At 45.7% G+C, this 10,266-nt stretch overlaps 1 pseudogene; it reads left to right on the forward strand.

The window, feature by feature from the left end:
• The first annotated feature begins 6,134 nt into the window (after positions 1 to 6,134).
• On the forward strand, positions 6,135 to 6,250 carry LOC149449567 (U2 spliceosomal RNA; annotated as a pseudogene).
• The last annotated feature ends 4,016 nt before the right edge of the window (positions 6,251 to 10,266 follow it).

Consider the following 10,266-nt stretch of genomic DNA (forward strand, 5'->3'; position numbering starts at 1 on the left):
CTGGTCATCCCTGTGCTGTCCGCAGTCTCTGGTCATCCCTGTGCTGTCCGCAGTCTCTGGTCATCCCTGTGCTGTCCGCAGTCTCTGGTCATCCCTGTGCTGTCCGCAGTCTCTGGTCATCCCTGTGCTGTCCGCAGTCTCTGGTCATCCCTGTGCTGTCCGCAGTCTCTGGTCATCCCTGTACTGTCCGCAGTCTCTGGTCATCCCTGTGCTGTCCGCAGTCTCTGGTCATCCCTGTGCTGTCCGCAGTCTCTGGTCATCCCTGTGCTGTCCGCAGTCTCTGGTCATCTCCTGTTCTGTGTCCGCAGTCTCTGGTCATCTCCTGTACTGTGTCTGCAGTCCATTCGTTCAGAATTTTTTTTTCCTGTTTTCTGCCTCTAAAACCTAGGTGCGTCTTATGGTCAGGTGCATCTTATACGGTGAAAAATACAGTATGTGAAAAATTGAATAGTGATTATGGTGATGCCTGGCTCTTTTTTCCATTACCCACAGGTAAAAGGACGCACCCTTTCGAGGTGGGAGACCAGGTGGTGATTCGGAAATTGGATCCAAGGGCGAGACGCCGGTTTGGAGAACCTACGGTGATTGTGGCCATTACCTGAACAGCCGTTCTCACGGAGGGATCAGGTACCTGGATCCATGCATCAAGAGTTAAAAGGATTTCCCAAAATGAAGGACACGATCAGGATGATCCGACAGCTGAAGAAGGAGCCAAGACCCGAGGATCTGATGTTTAACCCACTGGACCCCTATGAGGACTGGAAACATATGATTATCGTCCTATCATTGATGACTATGGTCATTTTTTCTCAATATAAGTTTGTGATGGAGAGTTTATATGGAAAAAAAAGGGGATCAGTTGTTCAAAACCCCCCCGGGAGTTCAGGATGGGTGGGGGGGTTGTACCTCATCACAACCAGATAACAATAGATCATACACTATATTAACATTGAGCAGTTTATTAGAATCATATTTGGTAGAAGGAAAGCTGCAGACCCAAACACATCTCATCCCCTCTCACGGTCAATGCCAGATAGACAGTACCAGATATACTCTCACATATTGTAGTGAAGGGACTTGATTTTTTTAATAGATTTTTCTGGGGTATTTATTGATTGTGTATGAGAACAAGAGCTAAGGAAAGGGAATATGAAGAAATGCGTGGTGTTGAGGTAACTGGAGAGGGAGGTCAGTAAGGAGTGTTATCACTTAGTGATAAAAGAGGGGACTGAAAGGATAATCTGATAACATAATCAACTCCATTTTGTGATACAAGATGTTTGCTTAAAAAAATATATGACTTTTGTACACATTAAGAGAAAAGTGTGTATGTATTCTTTACAGGAAACTAACTGTGTTTGCAAGTTTTTTTGAGGAAGTAACTTTCGGTAAGACAGTAAACCATAGTCTGGACGTAGCGCCAAAATCATGAGTTAGTCTGACCACAACCATCTGGCCAAAGTTCTGCAAAGTTTGATGACAATTAAGGTGCAAATATTAAGGATAAAATGCATGAATTTGATTGGTTGATAATAAAGGCTGGTCATTAATAATCTGCCTAGAGACTACAGATTTATATATAGGGGTGCATGCGCGGCCGGCTCCTGGATGGACGCGTAGTGAGAGACGCTCCGTCTACCCGCCAGACCCGACACGGCACACACCGACCCCGGGACATTTGAACAGCACAGCCAGCAAGGGAAGAGGTATACAACCCTCTCCAGCGATGCCCCGCCGCCGAAAAACACGTGGGCAACCAGGAAAACTGACGAACTTCTTCCCTGCCGTCAATGCAGGGATCCAAGATGGCGCCGGCAGCAGGAACGGAGTACACAGATCTCCTCAGGAGGATGACACAACCCAGCAAGCTGATCCCAGGCTACAATACTCGCTCTGGTGAGTCTTCTCCTCCCTTGTGCCCCACAACAAGTAGCCCAGCTAAATCCAGACCAAGTCTGGACACAGGCAATGCATCTGAATACCAGACCCTCATCCATCCATCCCCTCAACATGGCGCTGAATTCCCAATAATTGAGGCGTTCCCTGTGTCTGACCAATCTATATCAGAAATTTGCATGACAAACATGCTTCTCTCGCTCAGGCAGATGCTACATAGCGATCTAACCCAAATTACTACCGTGATCCAAAAACAAGATCACAGACTGCGCCATATTGAGACAAAGATGGGAGAAATAATTGTGGCCCACAACGACTTGATTGACGCACATGCTGACCACACGTCTGACCTCGAACAGATTTATATATACACCAACCCTTTGGCCCATAATACCTAAACCCTAGGAAAGTGGGTTGGCTAAGAAAACCGCATAATAACTAAGAAGGAAATAATATGCGTCCGTATAAAACTGAGACGCATTCAAACATTAAACTTGTTCTTCCTGGAGAAGAGACGCTTGGTAAGAGATATGATAGCGCTGTACGAATATTCAATCAATATATACCCTTCTCCTTTTTAAACCCTCAAAAAGTCAATACTTCCTCCCTAGAAAGTGCAATAATACATATAAAACCTTTTTGTGAATTACAAAAATAAATAAAATAAAATAAATGAATTAATTAATTTTTAAACATATAATATACAATAAAGTCCAACTGATCAAAGAGATGTCCAAAATAGTGTCCCAAAATTTTCCACTCTTTTCATCCAATAAAAGGATTGACTCCTATTTCATCCAAAACGCATCTTGAAATTGGATCAGAAGTGGTTTGACGTTAAACTGTGTAGGGGATTTTTCATTGTCAGGATGTAGAACTCACTTCTCCAATCAGTAGTCTCAGTGGGAAGTATGGATAGTTAAAAAAAAAAAAAAACTCTTAGATGGGCATCTTAGCAAACACAATATACAGGGATATGGGATCAGATTTTTTACATGGGCGCACCCACACATCCACACAGGCTGAACTGGATGGACTGGTGTCTTTATTCAACCTTACTAACTATGTAGGTACTGTATGTGTTCACTAAAACTGAATATATAGGTGTGATAAACAGTTACATAAATATTGTGTGACAGAAAGGTTTGCAACTGACACATGTTTTTTTCTACAGGGCCATAGTGTTCAGAAATCATCAAATGTTTTTGTAATTTAAAGCATTCTCGAGATAGGAATCCACTTTTTATTGTATAGAGGTAGTCTCTCTAAACAATAGCAAGGTAAGGAAAGGTCCGTACGCCCATGGAGGCCCTTAGGATGTTTGTGGATCATCAGGCGGAGGGCATGTTCTTACCACTAGATTGTTATTTTCTGTTGAAATATTAGTTATGACCAAGGCCATGTAGGCGCATCAACTTTGCTGTATTTTCAATTTTTTATACTGTGGTCTTGAAATAAATGCAAGCATGCTAGGAGCATTCATGGACATCCAGTTGGGAAACTGTGGATCAGGCACCTGAGGCCCTTCCCCATCCAAGATTTATGGGTAGCGGCACTATTGTTGTGTGTACGTCAATAATCTCTGTAAATGCTGCATGCTGGAAGATCTTCCAAGTCACGGGAGTACTAACTCAACCAAACCCTGCTGTGGCTATATTAAATCTTGGAACTGGGAGTTTCCCAAACACTTACCGTACGATGGTTACTCCTATATTACTTGCAGCCAGAACCACTATGGTGAGACAATGGAGATCGCAGTTGACCCCTTACCCATCTGAAGCTTCACGTTAGTTACTGTCTGTGACGGGCATGGCGTCTGTCAGGGCTCCGGGTATGACCAGAGGTGTGTGGACTGACACAGGGAAATGCAGGCTTCAGATATGGTATAAACAATATAATTTATTAATACTAACAATACAAAACGCAGTGCAATACTAAAACATAACACAGTGCAAACAAACCAAACCACCCACAGATAACAATACATACAAAGCAAGCGTCGTCAGGCAGGCCGGGTCAGTAGCAAACGGGCAAACAGAGTACCAGGAACAGGCAGGAGAGTGGTCGGGGTCACAAGCTGGGTTCAGTAACTCACGGGCAGCGCGGTGCAGAGGGTCAGGCAGAGAAAGGTCGGGGTCACAAGCCAGGGATCAAACAGGAGAAGTCAGCAGAGGTCAGGATCAGGCAGGGTCAGCAACAAGTCAGGCAGGAACAGGAACAGGAATGCAGGTTACAAGATACAGGGGCCCATGGAAAAACACACACCAAGGCCCTGACTGTGAGTCTGGCCATTCCTTAAATACAACCCCTGCAATCAGCTTCAGGTGTTTGGCTGACTGCAGGGGTGAGTCTCTGATTGCTGAGAGCACCCGCTGGCCAGCCCTGGTACTGCAGCCCACAAGGCAGATGAGTCCCACCGTTATTGGCAAGTCCATTCCTGACAGCGTCAGACCCCAGCCCTTCTCACCAAACTCGAGACCGAAGGACTAGCCAATCTAAAACCGCAATGTCACATGCGTAACAATGCCACGCTCAGCTGCACCCTGCACAACGATTTTCCAGTGAATTGGACACAATCTATGTACCGGCAGCCTGAGCGATTGTTACTGGGTCAGGTTAATTACGCAATTAACCCTTCACACTGCCACCACCTCCTTTTTATACAGAGAAAGAGGAAACTCAGCAATACACTAGGATGATTGGTTAATCGACAGTATACTGCTATCTCTACAGACCGGTTATACCGAGGGTTAAACACTCATAGTAGCTCTCTTTTTAGAGGCAGGGATTCGTAAATTGCAATTAAGAGCTATAGAAACAATTCACGCTTTCAGAAAGTAAGATTTATTACCAAAAGGTTAAAAGGGTGCAGTCCAAATATTTACAGAAAGAAGATGTAACCAATATATATATAAATATACAGAGCATAACAGCACAGCAAACAGATAACAGAAAGAAGTTTAGGTAAATAAGTACTTGCCAAATAAATGCCTGGGGCAGGGGCGGACTGACAACTCATGGGGCCCCTGGGCAATAGGGGATCATGGGGCCCCTGTGTCCTTGCCTAAACGCAAAAAAGCCTATGAAAAAGGTACCAGGGGCATCTCATGGGGCCCCCTACTGACCTCGGGCCCTCGGGCAGTGCCCAAGTTTCCAAATGGTCAGTCCGCCCCTGGCCTGGGGTTAAGCAGTTTCAAGTCTGATGAGCTAAAAAAGGGATTTCTGGTCTCGCATTGGGTTTCGTTGTTGCCGCGAGATTCTTCTTTGCTTTCTGTCCGATAGATGTTATATCGAACGGTCCTCACTTGTCTGACTCCTCACAGAAACTAACTGCGTCTTTTTCCTACACAAAATCTCTTCCCACGATGGACAAGCCAAGCCTTATTTGGCAAGAGGATTGTATAGACAGCCCCTTAGGAAGGTACGCTGAACGCATTCCTGAGGGAGGGGGGAAATCGAAGGAGAGAGACTGATTTGGGAGTTTAAGAGAAATACCAAAATGTAGTTGTTTGGAGCAGAATGGATGACCGCGCCCATCTCTGTGTGCATGATTGTGACACTGTCCTTCAGAACTGCCTCACATGCTACATTTCAACAATGACGGCAACCCTGGTGTACTTGATGTGACATCTGAATTAGTGCACTGAAATCAATATTATCGCTGCACTTTTTGCACTTTTTTACTGTGTTATGTTTCTTTATCATTTCTCTTATGGGAAATCTGTGCAAAAAAAAAGTTTTCTTTGTTTTTTGCTTATAAATTTTCAATAAAAATGTATTGAACAGTGCGTGCCAATCTGGTTAAGGTGTCAGCTGCCTGTGGAAGCAATTTGAACAAAAATATCAGTCCAGCTATTCTGCCACAAAATCATCATTTTATGGAGTGTTACCTGAATGACAAAGCCCTGAGGGTGGGGCAAAACTCATCAGGGGGTGTGGCCTGTTAGGAGCCAAGCTTGAGGCTGTTCTTGATCTTCACTGGACACTTGGACTGACTGGAGTGCATTTTTCTTGCAGCATTATTTATTGGGCTTGGATGGGCTCTGAGGATGCCGTCGCCCATAATTCAGTTCTCTAATGACTTTACAGGGTCGCAGATTGTCGGACCTCTTACACTCTTGCCTCAAGTCTCAAATTCCTAAAGCAGGAAGTTTAATAGTGAGGGCAGCATGTGGTTACAGGCTCCTTTTGTTTGCTGCATGGGGACTACTGTCAAGATGACCACTGAACCTTCCTCCATCGCTTCTCGGCCTTTTGGCTAAGATCAAGTGTAGTATCTGTTCTTATCAGTGTCCAGTGGGGGTGCTCCCGGCCATTCTAGCTTTGCGGGGATGGCTGTTGTATAGTACCCTCACTGGTATGATGGGGGTCCGGAAGGCTAGTACCGGAGGGACAGAAACCGGGGAGCGCCATGATTCGTTCTGGGGCCCTGGGAGTAATTCCTCCGGGAACACTGGAAAGACCCAGTACCTCCTGATTTGGACGGATCTACCTTGGTCTGGCCAGGGGCTGAGGAGGCAGAAAGTCCGCAAACTCGGTGCCCCCTGAGTAGACGCTCTCAGGGGTGCCACTAGTAACACCTGGGTGTGGGACCCCACTGTGTGAACATGGCACATGGTCACTGTTTTTACATTCTTTTTGCACAGCGCCCTAAGGACCAGGCCTTTTGGCTAGGACCAGGGCAATTTTTGCTACGGGTCTCAGGGCCTGGTCTGTGCACAATTTGGCACGGTACCACTTTTTTATTTTTATATATATATTTATTTATTTATATATTTATTTATTTAATTTATTTCACCTCCCACGTTTGTCACTTTTTTCTTTCACTTATGCGTGTGTTTTCACGGATGGAGGGTGTGGGTCCTCGGGCCTACCCTGAAGTCTAGGGGGAGGATGTGTGGCCTTTTGGTTCCTTCCTCCCCTGATCCCTAGGGGGCTTTTCTTCGGGAGAGCCCCCTGACCAAGTACTGTGTGTCTGGCTTCGGCTGGACACAAGGAACGGTGGTCCACCAGGCCTTTTGGCTAGGAGGACCAATTGGGAACCTTGTCCCCGGCAGGAGCTTTGTGCCCCGGGGGATCAGGGTAAGTGGTCCAAGCCCCTTTAGAGGTAGGACACAGCACACCCCTAAGTGCACTTTTTCGTGTGGTGTTTTGCACTTGCACTTTTTTTGTGATACACTTACGGGTTTTTCGTTTATAGTTGCACGTTTGCGGACTTAAAAAAAAACAAAAAAAACTGGACCTTCCTCTATTGGGCCCCAACAAACATTGACCTTCACAACAAACATGTCACCTACACTCATGGACAAAAATCTTGTTCCCCCCCAGCATTTCTGTCAGATAATTCACCCAGAAAAAATGTTAAAATTACAAATGTTTCGGCATTCTCGTGTTTATTTCTTTTGTTTGTATCGGTGACACAAAAAAGTGGAGAAACAAAAAGCCAAATCTGACCCATTCCACGCAAAACCCCCAAAATGGGACCTTCTTAAAAATGATTGAGGTAGTAGGAGCTGCACGCCGCCATCATCCCTTAAAGTAATGCATATAGAAAAATATTCTCCCCTGGAGAGGGGACTTTAACCTCTTGCCCTCCAGAGGATTTACCCCCCCCCCCCCTCCTGACCAGCCATTTTATGTGATACAGCGCTGCGTTATTTTAACTGACAATTGCACTGTCATGCGACGCTGCACCCAAATGAAAATGATGTCCTTTTTTCCCCCACATATAGAGCTTTATTTCGGTGGTATTTGATTACCTCTGTGTTTTTTATTTTTTGAGCTATAAACAAAACAAAGAAATTACAATTTTGAAAAAAAAAAATATTTTTGCAATGCAAAGCAGCATGCTGGTGCTGACAGGGGAGAGGCCTGTATTGTTTACAGACAGACCTCTCCCCATCGCTGTTCCTCGGTGATTGCCTGGCGCCAGCAGAGAATCTCCAGTTGGGACTTGGTGATTAACAACTGTAGCCGCCAATGGCATGCCCCCTACCCCGAAATGCGAAATCATGTATATATACGTGATTTTGCGCAGTCCTGCCACCCTGTAGCTGTAGTTCTACTATAGGGCGGTGGGGAACCTGTTAAAGGGCGGCACTAGCCAAAGATCAAGAATGAAAACATTGTCTAAAAAGCACAATAATTTATTAACCACTTGCCGTCTGCCTACTGTTTATAAACGGCAGGACGGTGTCACTCTAGGGGCGGGTTGCAGTTCATAAACGGCACCCGCATTTTCTAGTTGTGTGCGCTCCCTCAGAGCGCACAGCACCGCGATCCGGTGTTTGCTGTGTCCTCCGGACACAGTGGAAAACCGGTCGTCAGACGGGACCTCTGTGCGAGGTCCCGATCATGTGATCACTGATTGGCCAATCAGTGATCATATGCAGAGTAGTAAGCAAGATGTCACTTGTTACTACGTGTGAAATCTGTGAATGATCACAGAGGTCATATGGTACAGGGCTATTCACAACAGCCTTGTACCATGTGACAAGCTGTGACCAATCACAGCTCACACAGTAGTTCTCAATGGCTGTAAGAATGCAGACAGAGAGAAGGAGAAATGATTGCTTTTACATCCTTTATGGGTGGCGTCAACGTAATGACATCATCACGCTCGGCGTCTTCATAGGCTGCGGTATCCATGAGGGGAATAAAGCAAGTGTTGCAGCTCCATCTTGGATAAGCATGAGGTAATATAGAAAATAACACGGAAATCACCCTGAGGAGCTTTTTTGGCGATTCAAGTGACTCAGTTCACTTCCACTGGTGGCAAGTAATAGTGAGTTAAGCTGAGTCACTTTAGACCCACCATGTATATATCATGGCACAGTCACTGAGCAGGTAAGGAGAGATATACTCAACATTCAATTAACCCCTTCCCTACCGGGCACTCATACCCCCTTCTTTACCAGGCCAATTTTCAGCTGTCAGCGCTGTCACACTTTGATTGACAATTGCGCAGTCATGCAAGATTGTGCCCATATGAAATTTTTATCATTTTTTTCTCACAAATAGAGTTTTTTTGGTGGTATTTAATCGCCACTGGGCACTTTACTTTTTGCGCTATAAACAAAAAAAGTGCAAAAAAATTTGAAAAAAAAAGAAACAACTATATTAAAAATTTTCAAACAGGTAATTTTTCTCCTTCACTGATGTGCGTTGATGAGGCAGCACTGATGGGCACTGATAGGCAGCACTGAAGGGCACTGATAAGCGGCACTGACAGGCAGCACTAATGAGGTGGCACGGATATGTGGCACTGATTGGTGGCACTGATAGGTGACACTGATAATGGGTACTGATAGACAGCACTGATAGGTGGACCTGACTGGCATCACTGCTGGGCACTGACTGGCGGCACTGCTGGGCACTGACTGGCACAACCGCTGGGCACTGACTGGTGGCACTGACTGGCAGCACTGCTGGGCTGCACTGGTGGGTGGCACTGGTGGGCACAGCTGGGTGGCACTGGTGGGCACAGGTGGGTGGGCACAGGTGGGTGGCACTACTGGGCACAGGTGGGTGCACTTCTGGGCACAGGTGGGCGGAACTTGTGGGTGGCACTGCAGAGCACCAATCATCAGGGCACTGATGATCAGTGCCCTGATGATCGGTGCCGATCCTCGCTCTGACAACTGCCGGTTCTCGACAGTACTTTCCTCACGATCTGACAGCGTGAGGAAAGTGCAGCTGATAACCGGCAATGGCATTTCCCGGTGATCAGCGTGTCATTGGACACGGCTGATCACATGGTAAAAGGCCGCTGTGATTGGCCTTTTACCACGTCACGTAATCAGCCATGTCTGTAGGACACAGCGATCACGGAGATCACCGGGTGCGAGCCCCCAGAGCGCGTTCTAGGAGGATGTCATATGACGCCCACCCAGAACTGGCCGGCCGCAGTGCAGCCATCATTCGGCTATCTGCGGTCGGCAAGTAGTTAATCTGAATATGTGAATCCTATTTAGTCGATGTTAGGATCATTATCCCCTGCCTCTTCTGTATTCACCACTATCCATTATATAATTCCTAGGATTGTATCCATTCGTATTGTGATGTTCATGAAGGAACAGCTAAAGAAGAAAACGATTCCACTCAGCTATACAATATGGAACTTCACTGCAGATGAATGTAGAAAGGACATTCCATTGCCTCATATTGATCATCTTTGCCTATACAGCTGTTTTTGAAGACGCCGAACGGTTCTTTATTTTAATTCTTTGATTTTACTGTGATTGCAACATGTTCACTCTGTCTATGTCAACCTTTCTTCATGATCTAAGTGATCAAATAAATACAATATTTCATTTACTTTTGTAGTAATATATTACTCCGCATAGGATTTAATTAACCACTTTCAGGCGG

This window comes from Staurois parvus, unplaced genomic scaffold (assembly GCF_062004578.1).
Source record: "Staurois parvus isolate SC_StPar_1 unplaced genomic scaffold, SC_StPar_1.0 ptg000612l, whole genome shotgun sequence".
Taxonomy (NCBI): Eukaryota; Metazoa; Chordata; class Amphibia; order Anura; family Ranidae; genus Staurois; species Staurois parvus.